Genomic DNA, 12,803 nt, shown 5'->3' on the forward strand with positions numbered 1-12,803 from the left:
TATGTGGAAAACTCCACATATTGATCCAAAATCATGTATTGAGCTTGTAGAGCTCTTTTCATAGTCTGAAACCAATTGTTCGCCTGTGTAGGGTTTGTCATATCCCAAAAGATTGGTAGATTCACCTTCAAGAACCTTCAAGAAAGTGTCTAAGGTCATCGGCCCACCGTTGGGTCCATTTCCCCCTTTACCGTTTCCATTTCCGGCTTGTTGCCCTAGCATCTCAGTCGTGACCTATATAGCAGTAGTCATGTTCTCTAACGCGGTCATAAAATTCACCAGGTTGTTACCGGTCAGTTCTAGTTCTGCATTATCTTTTCATCCTCTTCCTCGATCATGTCCGCGTCCACGAGATACCATTCCGGTCTTGTTCACACAAAACAATTGATATCAATGTGATCAGTCTCAATATCTCAAATTTAGTGCTTCAAAGTTCCAAAAGTATGCTTATGAGCATGCTATATTTATCAAGCATATATCTTAAATAGCATATACACACAATTCAAAGTATGCTCTGAAACATAGCCAGTCCATCCCTCAGGCTCTACGGGAACGAATTGCTCTGATACTATAATGTAACACCCTACCATGCAGAGCTTACGACGTCTAAAAGCAAAATACATATGTATGTTTGAAGGATAATTTAACTATAAGCCTTGAAGGAAAAGATAGGCAAAAACAAAGTTATCGCGTCGCACTTGAATCGTTAATAATGGAAAGCTCGATATAGAAAACCAAATATATATATATATATATATATATATATATATATATATATATATATTTCCAAAAGAGTTATATAACAAGCTTTAGTCTTGACAGTCTCGACTTGCGAAGTAAAGGCAGGCTAGAAATATATACAACCCCAAAATACAACAAAAGCATACCCATAAATCCTGTTTCTCCGAAATCAACCTCTAAGAGGGATACACAAGTTAAAATACAACAGAGGAGAATATATATATACATATGCTATACACAACATAAATTCCCAAAAGAGGTGAGAACTAAAAGGTTCCCAATATGGTAACAGTTTCAAATAGAGATGGTATAAAACTACTTGAACCCACTAGGCAATCCTAAACTACTCCAACAACCAAGATCTAAGCCTAGGGTTATGCTAATCCAAAACCGGGTAAAATACACTACACACTTTACTATGTTCATGATTCAAATCTCAAGTTCCTTTAACACTTCTCTCAGCCCATCTCTTTAAGTTGGTATTCAGTAAAACAAACACAAACAAATATGGTGCAAACACAATCAAGAACAGTTATAACATATACAGCAATTAGTAATTAAACAGAGATATACACGTAGACAAACCAAAAGAATGCACAGTCAAATAATTTCACATAAAGGCATATGATGCATGCCTATCCTACTGGCCATGAGTTCACATGTAGGTTACACTGCCAGAACCCGACACATCCAGTATCTAACTGATGAGTGGATATTTTATACGCTTTTTGGTATCATTTTCATATAGTTTTTATTATGTTTTGTTTAAGTTTTATTATATTTTCTCATAGATTTTAGTGCGAAATTCACATTTTTGTATTCTACTTTGAGTTTTTTTTTATGATGATTTCAGGTATTTTTTGACTGAAATTAAGGAGTTTTTGCAAAGTCTGATTCAGAGACAGAGAAAGGGCTGCAGATGCTGTCAGATTCTGACCTCCATGCACTCGAAGGAACATTTTTAGAGTTACAGATGTCCAAATGACACAATCTTAATGGCTATGGAGAGCTAACATTCAGGGTTTTCTAGTAATATATAATAGTCTATAGTTTGCTTTGGAAATGAAGGCCCAAAACTGGCGTTTAATGCCAGCTACTAGCCCCATTCTTGGCGTCCAATGTCCAAAAGGGGGTAGCTGGCGTCCAACGCCCAAAAGGGACTCCCAAGCCAACGTTAAACGCCTCTAAGAAGTCCTAGCACGTGGAGACACCCTTGAGTTAGCCCAAACACTCACCAAGTGGGTCCCATAAGTGGATTTTTGCACTATCAACCTAGTTTATCTTATTCTCTGTAGTCCTTAGTTACTATACTAGTATATATTGAACAAAGATCACCCTTATTAAAAACTCTTTTCCCATTCAACCTTTCATTACTATTTTCAATACAGTATGAGTCACTAACCTCCTTAGATTAAGGTTAGGAGCTCTGCTGAGTTTCATGGATTAATAATATTACTGTTCTATTTCAATATGTCTGATTCTATTCTCTTATGCATTCTCGTTCTTCATCTTATGAATTGAGGGTGACCCGTGACAATCACCCTTATTCTACATGGGTTCCGTGCGAGTCCTGACCCAGATAACGTTGAACCAAAGCTAGAGATTGCATTGCTGATTCCAATAGAGTACCTGGACAACTTTGGATACGTGACATGAAATCTCGTTGACTGTGGGTAAGTGAGGTCTTTGTGGCGCTAAGGCTAGAGTCTGAAAAGCAGCATTCCCTGATCCGGAAGATCTGCCTTGTCTGTGGCACCTTAAGTAGGATCATAAAGAGGAGTGGATTGCTTAGAGCTTCATCTTCTGCTACAGTGAGAAACCTAGAGGTGGCTTGATGAGAGGACAAGAGTCAATTGCAACATGGTGGATTACTGTAGTGGAGGAGGTTAACTTGATGAGAGGACATGATTTAATCACTTACGGCTGCCATTGAATGAATCAAAAAGTTATTGAAGTAGACAGTAAGAAAAGTTAATCCGAAAAGACAAAACATATCTGAAGTCTCAACCGTTCTCATACCATTGATTTCACATCTATCTAGTAACGTTTTATTTATTTATCTGTTTTATGCATTTTCTTGTGACAACTATATTTTCTATCTGCCTAACTAAGATCTGCAAGGTAACCATTGCTTGCTCAAACCAACAATTCTCGTAGGATCAACCCTCACTCACCTGAGGTATTACTTGGATGACCTGGTATACTTGCCGGTCTATCTGTGCAAAATGTGCAGAGTCAGTTTTATGCACCAAGTTTTTGGCGTCGTTGCCGAGGATTCTTCGGATTTGACAAACTACCGAATTATCTTGTTGCTTAGATTAGGTATTTTCAACTATTTTGTTTAAGTCTTTTGTTTTCTTTATTAATCTTTATCTTTTGTTTTACTCTTTTTGTTCTTATTCTTGTTAAAGTTTCGAACTTTCTTTTTTTTTCTAAAAATTTTCAAAAATAGTGTCTTTTGTTTGAGTCTAGTGTCCATTCTTAAGTTTGGTATCCTTTGTGTGTTCTTTGTGTCCTTTGAATTTTTGAATTGTTCTTGAGTGTTCTTCTTGGTATTCAAGTTGTTCTTGTTTCTTTCCTTGTTTATATATTAAAATTTTTAAGTTTGGTGTCTTTTGGTATTTTTTTCTTAATTTTCGAAAACTAGTGTTTGTTGATCTAAAAATTTTAAGTTTGGTGTCTTTTGGTTATTTTTCTCTTTCTTCATTAATTCAAAAAAACAATAAAAAAATATCTTCTATCCTTATTCAAATTTTAGAAAATCCTACTTTCCTTTCTTATCTTGATTTAAAAAATTTTAAGTTTAGTGTTTTCTTATTAGTGAAGTCAAATTTCAAATCTTATCTTTTTAAATCTTTTCAAATATTTTTTTTATTTTGATTCTTTCCTATCTTATCTCTCTTTTAAAATCTTAAAATTCAAAACTTTTTAAAATCATTATCTTATCTTATCTTAATTTCAAATTTCAAAATCAAATCTTTTACAAAAATTCAAATTTCAAATATTATCTTTTCAACTTATTTTCAAATCTCTATCTTATCTTAATTTCAATTTTCAAAATCAAACTTTTTCAAATATTTCAATTCTTATCTTATCTTGTTGACTTTTTCTTTCCAATTTTAATTTCAAGATTTTGAAATCAAATCTTTTTCAAATCTTCTGTCTTATCTTATTTTCAAATCTTTCTTAATTAGTTATTTATCTTATATCTTATTCTCTTTAATACTCTTCTTTCTCTTTCCTATTTTTCAAAACTTCCTAACTAATTTCTCTCTCTTCTATTTTCGAAAGCTTTTTACTACTTTCTCTCTCTTTTTTGTCAAAAATCATCTTTCAATTTTCAAATCTTTTTTAATTAGTTGTCTTAGTTTTTAATTACCTTTATTTTTCTTTATTTTCTTTTCTTTTTCGAATTGCATGAATAAAATAAAAACAAAACAAAAATATTTTAATTTAAAATCTCATTTTTCTTTATTTTCAAAATAGTGCTATTTTTCTCCCCCTCTCTATTTTTGAATTCTTTCTCTCATCTCTCTACCCTCATTCTTCTTTCTTCTTCATATCTCGTAGGGAGTTCTCTATACTGTGACATAGAAACTTCCATTCTTCTTCTTTCTTCTTTTACTTGCTTATGAGCAGGAACAGAGATAAAAGAACCTCTCTTTGATTTTGATCCTGAACCTGAGAGGACCTTAAGGAAATGTTTGCAAGAGGATAAAGCACAACACTCCAAAGGAAACTTCACAGAGCTATTCGAACAAGAAGTTGAAAACATAGATATGGCAGCCAAACAGAATAATGAAGGAGATGCAAGGAAGTCTCTTGGTGACTACACTACACCAACTTCTGACTTCTATGGAAGAAGTATCTCCATACCTGTCATTAGAGAAAATAACATTGAGCTAAAGCCTCAATTAGTCTCTCTAATGCAAAAGAATTGCAAATTCTATGGACTTCCATTGGAAGATCCACATCAATTCCTATCAGAATTCTTGCAAATCTATGACACTGTTAAGACCAATGGAGTGGATCCTGAGGTCTACAGGCTTATGCTTTTCCCTTTTACTATTAGAGACAGAGCTAGGATATGGTTGGATTCTCAACCTAAGGAAAGCCTAGACTCTTGGAAAAAGCTGGTCAATACTTTCTTGGCCAAGTTCTTTCCACCTCAAAAGATGAGCAAGCTCAGGGTGAAAGTTTAAACCTTTAGACAAAAAGAAGGTGAATCCCTCTATGATGCTTGGGAAAGATACAAGCAACTGATCAGGAGATGTCCTCCTGATATGCTCTCAGAATAGACCATCCTAGGTATCTTTTATGATGGTCTATCTAAGATGTCCAAGATGTCCTTAGACCATTCTGCTAGTGGATCACTCCACTTAAAGAAAACGCCTGCAGAGGTACAAGAACTCATTGAAATAGTTGCAAACAATCAATTCATGTACACTTTTGAGAGAAATTCTGTGAACAATATGGTAGCTCAGAAGAAAGTAGTTCTAGAGGTTGACACTCTGAATGCCATATTGGCTCAGAACAAGATCTTGACCTAACATGTCAATATGATCTCTTAGCATTTGATTGGAATGCAAGCTGCAGCTGATAGCACTCAAGATACCTCCTATGAATGAGATGCTTATGATCCAGATTAACCCACTAGGGAGGAGGTGAATTTCATGGGAGAACTCTATGGAAACACCTACAAATCGTCATGGAGAAATTATTCTAATTTCTCATGGAAGGTGTTCATACCCTGGGTCGAGCTGTCCGACCCGGGATGTTCTACAGGTAAAGCGACCGACCTCTTCAGGTCAGGACAACCCGACCTCTCCTCAAAGAGCTCGGCCAAGTCACAAGAAAGCCCAAATGAAGGGCCCAAATAGAGGAACGCACCCCAAATCTAAGGGCAGCCCAAGCCCATAGAGATAAAGGCGGTTCCCTTAAAGATGACCTCACTGAAAGAAAAAGATAAGATAAGATAACTAACTTATCTTATCCGTAGAAGGCCACATCTCACCATTATAAATACACTGGAGCACCCAGGTATAACTCATACTCTGATTCTACTAAATGCCTGCTTAATACCCTTGCTAACTTAAGCATCGAAGTCCCTTGCAGGTACCCCCCACCCTTCGGGGACGAAGGATCAGCACCACTACCAAGTCCAACAAGTCGGACACGTCAACTCCGGCTGCCGTACACCTACCGGACACGTCGGTCCCGACCAACACAGACGATCTCATCCAAGATCGGCCTACAGTTTCAGGTGACCCTCGAAACATTGGCGCCGTTGCCGGGGAACCTGGAAGTGATCCCATTAACATGGCGGATGACCATGATAACGACCACGATTCAGGTTTGGAAGACAGAACGCCGCATAAAAACGCGGACACAATACTCAAAGATACTCCAGAAACCAATGGCGACAAAAATTTGTCAAATCCAGGAGTAATAGAAGCACTTCAAAGCCGATTGGAACAACTTGAGAAAGAAGCCCAACATCGACGTGAAAGAGAAGAAGATCTGCGCCGGGAGATAAGGCGGCGCAGAGAACTAGAAGATAAGCTCGTAAAACTCGAAGCCGATCTTAAAACTAAAGCTACTCGATCCTCCGCAGAAGATAGCTCTCAGAAAGATCAAGACCCATTCACCAAAGAAATTATGAAGACCAAAATTCCAAAAGATTTCAAGCTTCCGGATATGACTCTATATGACGGCACCTCGGACCCCAATCATCATCTCAGCAACTTCAGAAGTAGAATGTACCTCACAGATGCCCCAGATGCAGTCCGCTGCAAAGCCTTTCCAACAATTCTCACCAAAACAGCCATTAAATGGTTTGACAACCTACCTCCAAAATCCATCTCGAGTTTCGACGATCTGGCCAAGAAGTTCCTGGCCCGATTCTCCATACAAAAGGACAAAGCCAAATATACACCTAGCCTCCTAGGGATCAAACAAGGAGATCGGGAGAGCCTTCGCAACTACATGGAAAGATTCAACAAAACATGCATGGACATACAAAGTCTACCAACAGAGGCTGCCATTATGGGCCTTATAAATGGCCTACGAGAAGGACCATTTAGCCAATCTATATCAAAGAGATATCCTACATCCTTAGACGAAGTACAAGAACGGGCACAAAAATACATCAACATGGAGGAAAACTCTCAACTTGTCGAAGCCTCAAAGTTCGGCTCTACCTACAAAGATAAAGAATCCAAGAAAAAGGAAGATCGCTCCAGAGAGAAAATCAAAAAATATCATAACACTACTCCTCTTAGGGTATCCTTGGTAGATGTTTACAAAGAAGTCTGCCATACAGAGAAAATCCCTCCAGCTCGGCCACTTAAAGGCAAAAGAGGAGGAGGAAATCGGAATGAATACTGTGAGTATCACCGACTTCGAGGGCACTCCACCAACGAATGCTTTGACTTGAAAAACGTCATAGAAAAACTAGTAAGAGAAGGAAAGCTAGATCAGTTTTTGGCCAATCGGGATGACGAACCAAGAAAAAGAAGACGGGATGAGGATGTTGGACAATCTGAACGATCACCTCGCACACCGGAAAGACACGTTCACGTAATACACGGCGGATTTGCTGGAGGAGGAATCTCCAAATCATCTCGAAAGCGACACTTCAAAGAAGTATACCACGTCGAAGGAAAAAAGGAAGCCCCAGACATCCCAGCAATCACGTTTACCAAGGAAGACGCATCCGGAATCATCTCGGGACACGACGACCCCATGGTCATTACGATCATACTGGCAAATGCCAACCTTCACCGTACATTAATTGACCAGGGAAGCTCTGCCGACATCCTATTCAAAAGTGCCTTCGACAAACTCGGTCTAGAAGAAAAAGAGCTAAGAGCATACCCGAACAGCCTGTTCGGACTAGGAGATGCCCCAGTTCAACCGTTGGGATACGTATCGCTGCATACAACCTTCGGAAAGGAAAACCAATCCAGAACACTCAAGATAGACTACATCGTGGTTGACGTAAGCTCAGCCTACAATGCCTTAATAGGTCGGGCAACGTTAAATCAACTCGGCGCAATAGTTTCAACCCCACATCTGTGTATGAAATTTCCAACTGCAGAAGGGATAGCTACAACAAAGGCAGATCAAAAAATGGCACGTCGCTGTTATAACGAAAGCCTAAACCTCCGAGGTGAAGGAGGAGAGTTCCACACAATCGAGCTCGGTGGAGTCCAGAAGCGAGAAGAATTCCGACCACAACCCGAAGGAGAAGTAGAAAGAATCCAGATCGGAGACACCTCGGATAAAATAACTAACATTGGCACGATCCTGAAGGGAGACATAAAGGAATCACTAATACGGTTCCTACGAGATAATGTTGATCTCTTCGCATGGAAAGCTGCCGACATGCCAGGTATTGATCCCGAACTAATGAGCCACAAATTGGCAGTCTATCCGGGATCCCGGCCGGTACAACAAAGACGAAGAAAACTTGGACCAGAACGAGCTCAGGCTGTAGAAGAACAAGTACAAGCGCTACTTGAGGCCGGGTTCATAAGGGAAGTCAAATATCCACTATGGCTAGCAAACGTCGTCTTAGTGAAAAAGTCAAATGGGAAGTGGCGAATGTGCACCGACTACACCGACCTCAACAAAGCCTGCCCAAAAGACCCCTACCCACTCCCAAGCATCGACGCTCTAGTGGACGCTTCATCAGGATATAAGTATCTCTCATTCATGGATGCATATTCAGGGTACAACCAAATCCCCATGTATCCACCAGATCAAGAAAAAACCTCGTTCCTAACACCGAAAGCAAACTACTGTTACATCGTGATGCCTTTTGGTCTCAAGAACGCAGGAGCTTCTTATCAAAGGCTAATGAATAAAGTTTTCTCAGATCACATCGGAAAAATCATGGAAGTTTATGTAGACGATATGTTGATAAAGACACAAAGCGAAGATACATTGTTATCCGACCTGACTCAAGTGTTCTCTACTATCAGGAAACACAACATGCGACTCAATCCCGCAAAATGCACCTTCGCAGTAGAAGCCGGCAAATTCTTGGGCTTCATGCTCACGCAAAGGGGGATTGAAGCAAATCCAAACAAATGTCGAGCCATACTCAACATGAAAAGCCCAACCTGTATCAAAGAGGTACAACAACTCAACGGGAGGTTAGCCGCTCTATCTCGATTCTTAGCAGGAGCTGCGATAAGATCTCTTCCCTTCTATGCTACTTTAAGAAAGGGAAAACAGTTCGAATGGACGACAGAATGTGAGCAAGCCTTCCTAGACTTCAAGGAGTTCTTAGGACGGCCACCTATCCTATCTCGGCCACAAGAAGGAGAACCGCTCATATTATATCTCGCAGTAGGGAGCCGGGCAATAGCCTCAGCACTAGTTAGAGAAGACGAACATGGGCAAAAACCCGTCTACTTCATTAGCAAAGCACTACAGGGATCCGAGCTGAACTATCAGAAAATAAAAAAGTTTGCCTACGCTCTGATCCTCACATCCCGGCGGCTTCGCCCATATTTCCAAGCGCATACCATTAAAATTCGAACCAACCAACCCATAAAAGGGATATTGCAGAAAATAGATCTGGCAGGAAGAATCCTACAATGGGCAATCGAATTGTCCGAGTTCGACCTCCAATACGAGGCGCGTACAGCAATCAAATCGCAACACCTGGCCGACTTCATCGCAGAATTTACAGACATCCCGGAAATCCCCATAGAATGGAACATATACGTAGACGGATCCTCGAATAAAACAGGAAGCGGTGCGGGTGTGATAATTGAGAGCAACCAAGGAACTCAACTTGAGCTCTCGCTCAAATTCGGATTCCCAGCCTCAAACAACCAGGCAAAATACGAAGCACTATTAGCTGGTCTGAAACTGGCTAAGGAGGTTGGAGCTCGGAAACTCAACATCTACAGTGACTCACAAGTCATCACCTCACAAATAACAGGAAGCTACCAAGCCAAAGATCCGACCATGAAAAAATATTTGGATAGAACCAAAGAACAGCTCGAACAACTCGGGGAATATAGGATCCACCACATACCTCGTGAGCAAAATGCCCGAGCTGACGCCCTTTCAAAATTAGCCAGCACCAAACCAGGAGGCAACAACAGAAGCCTCATCCAGGAGGTATTACATAACCCGTCAATAGCGGAAGAAGAAAGAATCCTAGCCATAATAAGTCGGGATCAAGGATGGATGACCCCCATAATAAACTACCTCAAAACAAAAGAACTCCCTACAGATGAAAAGGAGGCAAAGAGGCTAAAAAGGGAGGCACAGTACTACACTATCATAAACAACACGCTGTACAAAAGAGGGATATCAACACCTTTACTAAAATGCGTACCAACTTCCAACACAAAGGAAGTCTTGGAGGAAGTACACAGCGGCATTTGTGGCAATCATCTCGGAACGCAAGCTCTCACCAAAAAGATACTCCGGGCGGGATTCTATTGGCCAACTCTACAAAAGGAGGCTACGGAATTTGTAAGGACATGTCCACCATGCCAGAAGCATGCCAACTTTCACATTGCCCCACCAGAAAAGCTCATTAGCGTGACCTCACCCTGGCCATTTGCAAAATGGGGACTCGACCTACTCGGACCCTTCCCACAGGGATCGGGACAAGTAAAATTCCTCATAGTAGGAGTAGACTATTTCACAAAATGGATCGAGGCAGAACCCCTGGCCAACGCCACTGCTCAAAGAAGTCAAAAATTCCTATATAGGAACATTATTATGAGGTTCGGGGTACCATACTCCATCACCACGGACAACGGTACCCAATTTACAGAGGCAGGCTTCAAAAAACTGGTGGCCGACTTGAACATAAAACACCAGTTCACCTCCGTCGAACATCCCCAAGCCAATGGACAAGCCGAAGCGGCCAACAAAGTCATATTGGCCGGCTTAAAAGAGAGGCTACAAGAAGCAAAGGGAGCTTGGGCCGAGGAACTTCCACAAGTCCTATGGGCATATCGCACAACCCCCCATTCTGCTACAAACGAATCACCATTCCGACTAGCATACGGAGTGGAGGCAATGATTCCAATAGAAATTGAAGAAGGATCTCCCCGAGTAGTCCACTACAATGAACGAGCAAACTCCCAACTTCAGAGAGAAGAGCTCGACTTGTTACCCGAAATCCAAGAAAGAGCTCGAATCAGGGAAGAAGCTCTAAAGTGACGAATGGCTTCCAGATATAATCAAAAGGTAGTGCCGAGAAGTTTTGCAGAGAATGATCTCATCCTAATCAGAAATGACATTGGAATAACTCGACCCGGAGAAGGAAAGCTGGCAGCAAACTGGAAAGGACCTTACCGAGTCATTGAAGTACTAGGGAAGGGCTACTACAGACTGTCCGAGCTTGATGGACGAGAGTTTCCTCGATCATGGCACGCCTGCAACCTAAGAAGGTACTACAGTTAGAAAAGGTAAAGGATCTCAATGGATGCGCTCTTTTTTCTGAAAAGGTTTTTTAATGAGGCACCATGACGAGACCTAGGAACAAGGAAATTCCCACATGTATATATTTGCATCTTTTCTTTGAATAAAGTTTATTTAGATATTCTACAAGATTCCAAGACGCATTAATCTGAAGTATTCATCGTCCGATTATAAAGCAACAGGTCGGCAGAAAGTGAAAAACAAATTCACTGCGCGACCACGATAAAGACAATCGTCCGATAAAGGTGAAAACGCGATTCACCCAAAGGACGATCTAAAGACGCCAACCATTTTCTACAAATCGGCAAAGATGAACACAGAATAATGTAAGAAGTTATCGAAAGCAATCCAAAAAAAAAAAGAACCTGACGAGGTCTTATGGATAGCTAATATAATAACTTAAAGACTGGCCGACGTTCAGAAGTCGGACCAAGTCAACCCAAGTTATAAGTAAACCCTGGAAAGAGGTCTGGCCAACCCTATTAAAGAGGATTACTTTAACTTAGAAGGGCCTGACATAACAAAGTCAGCCCAAAATTAAAAATTTATCTAAGTAGTCCCTGAAAGAGATTTGACAAAGATCCAAGAAAGAGGACTACAAAAAATAACTTAAAGGAGACCGATATAACCAAGTCGGACTCCTACCATTAAAAAGTTATCAAGGTAATCCCTGGAAGAGACCTGACAAAGGTCCAAAAAAGAGGATTATAGAAATAACTTAAAGGAGACCGATATAACCAAGTCGGACTCCTACCATTAAAAAGTTATCAAGGTAATCCCTGGAAGAGACCTGACAAAGGTCCAAAAAAGAGGATTACAGAAATAACTTAAAGGAGACCGATATAACCAAGTCGGACTCCTACCATTAAAAAGTTATCAAGGTAATCCCTGAAAGAGATCTGACAAAGATCCAAAAAAGAGGATTACAGAAATAACTTAAAGAAGACCGACATAACCAAGTCGGACTCCTACCACTAAAAAGTTATCAACATAATCCCTGAAAGAGACCAAGTAAAGGCCCAGAAAAGGGGATCACAAAAATAGCTTTTGAGGGGGACCAACATAAAGAAATCGGTCATAAGGCGCTAAAAATACAAACAAGAGCGAGGAAACCGAGAAACAAGTCGGACCCCCCACAAGGCACAGACCTCAAAAGGATCCAAGCTACAAACGATAAGCAAGCAAACAACCTAAAGAGGCCAGACAGCAAAATTTCAATAGATATCATGCATAATACGATAAAAGCTTCAAGAGGTCACCACAAAACCAACCTCGGAAGCTACTTTTGTTTTTCAAAAAGAGTTGCAAGACAGACAACTAGAAGTGTCCAGAAGAACAAATAAAACAAAGTTCAAAAGCCCACAAACCGGGCTATGTACATAAAATATCCAGAAAAAGATCAGCTAAAGATCGGGAGCTTTCCCGGCAGCATCAGTATGAGGAGAAGGAGGACGAGTCTGAAGGGGCACGGCATCTACGGTTCCATCATCCCGGTTCAGAATCTGGTAATCCGGATCAGATGTAACGGGAGGAACAGAGGAGGTCGACACCTTAAGAAAAGGCACTGGGGGAGGATCAGTCTCTTTATCATCCTGGTCATCAGG

The 12,803-nt window shown here is 40.5% G+C and overlaps 1 non-coding gene across 1 annotated transcript; it reads right to left on the reverse strand.

Moving 5' to 3' along the window:
• Positions 1–4,922: 4,922 nt before the first annotated feature.
• LOC130971775 (small nucleolar RNA R71) lies at positions 4,923–5,026 on the reverse strand. The gene has a single exon (XR_009082985.1). It is a non-coding gene; the product is annotated as a small nucleolar RNA R71 (small nucleolar RNA).
• Positions 5,027–12,803: the final 7,777 nt, after the last annotated feature.

Source organism: Arachis stenosperma, chromosome 3 (genome assembly GCF_014773155.1).
Source record: "Arachis stenosperma cultivar V10309 chromosome 3, arast.V10309.gnm1.PFL2, whole genome shotgun sequence".
NCBI lineage: Eukaryota > Viridiplantae > Streptophyta > Magnoliopsida > Fabales > Fabaceae > Arachis > Arachis stenosperma.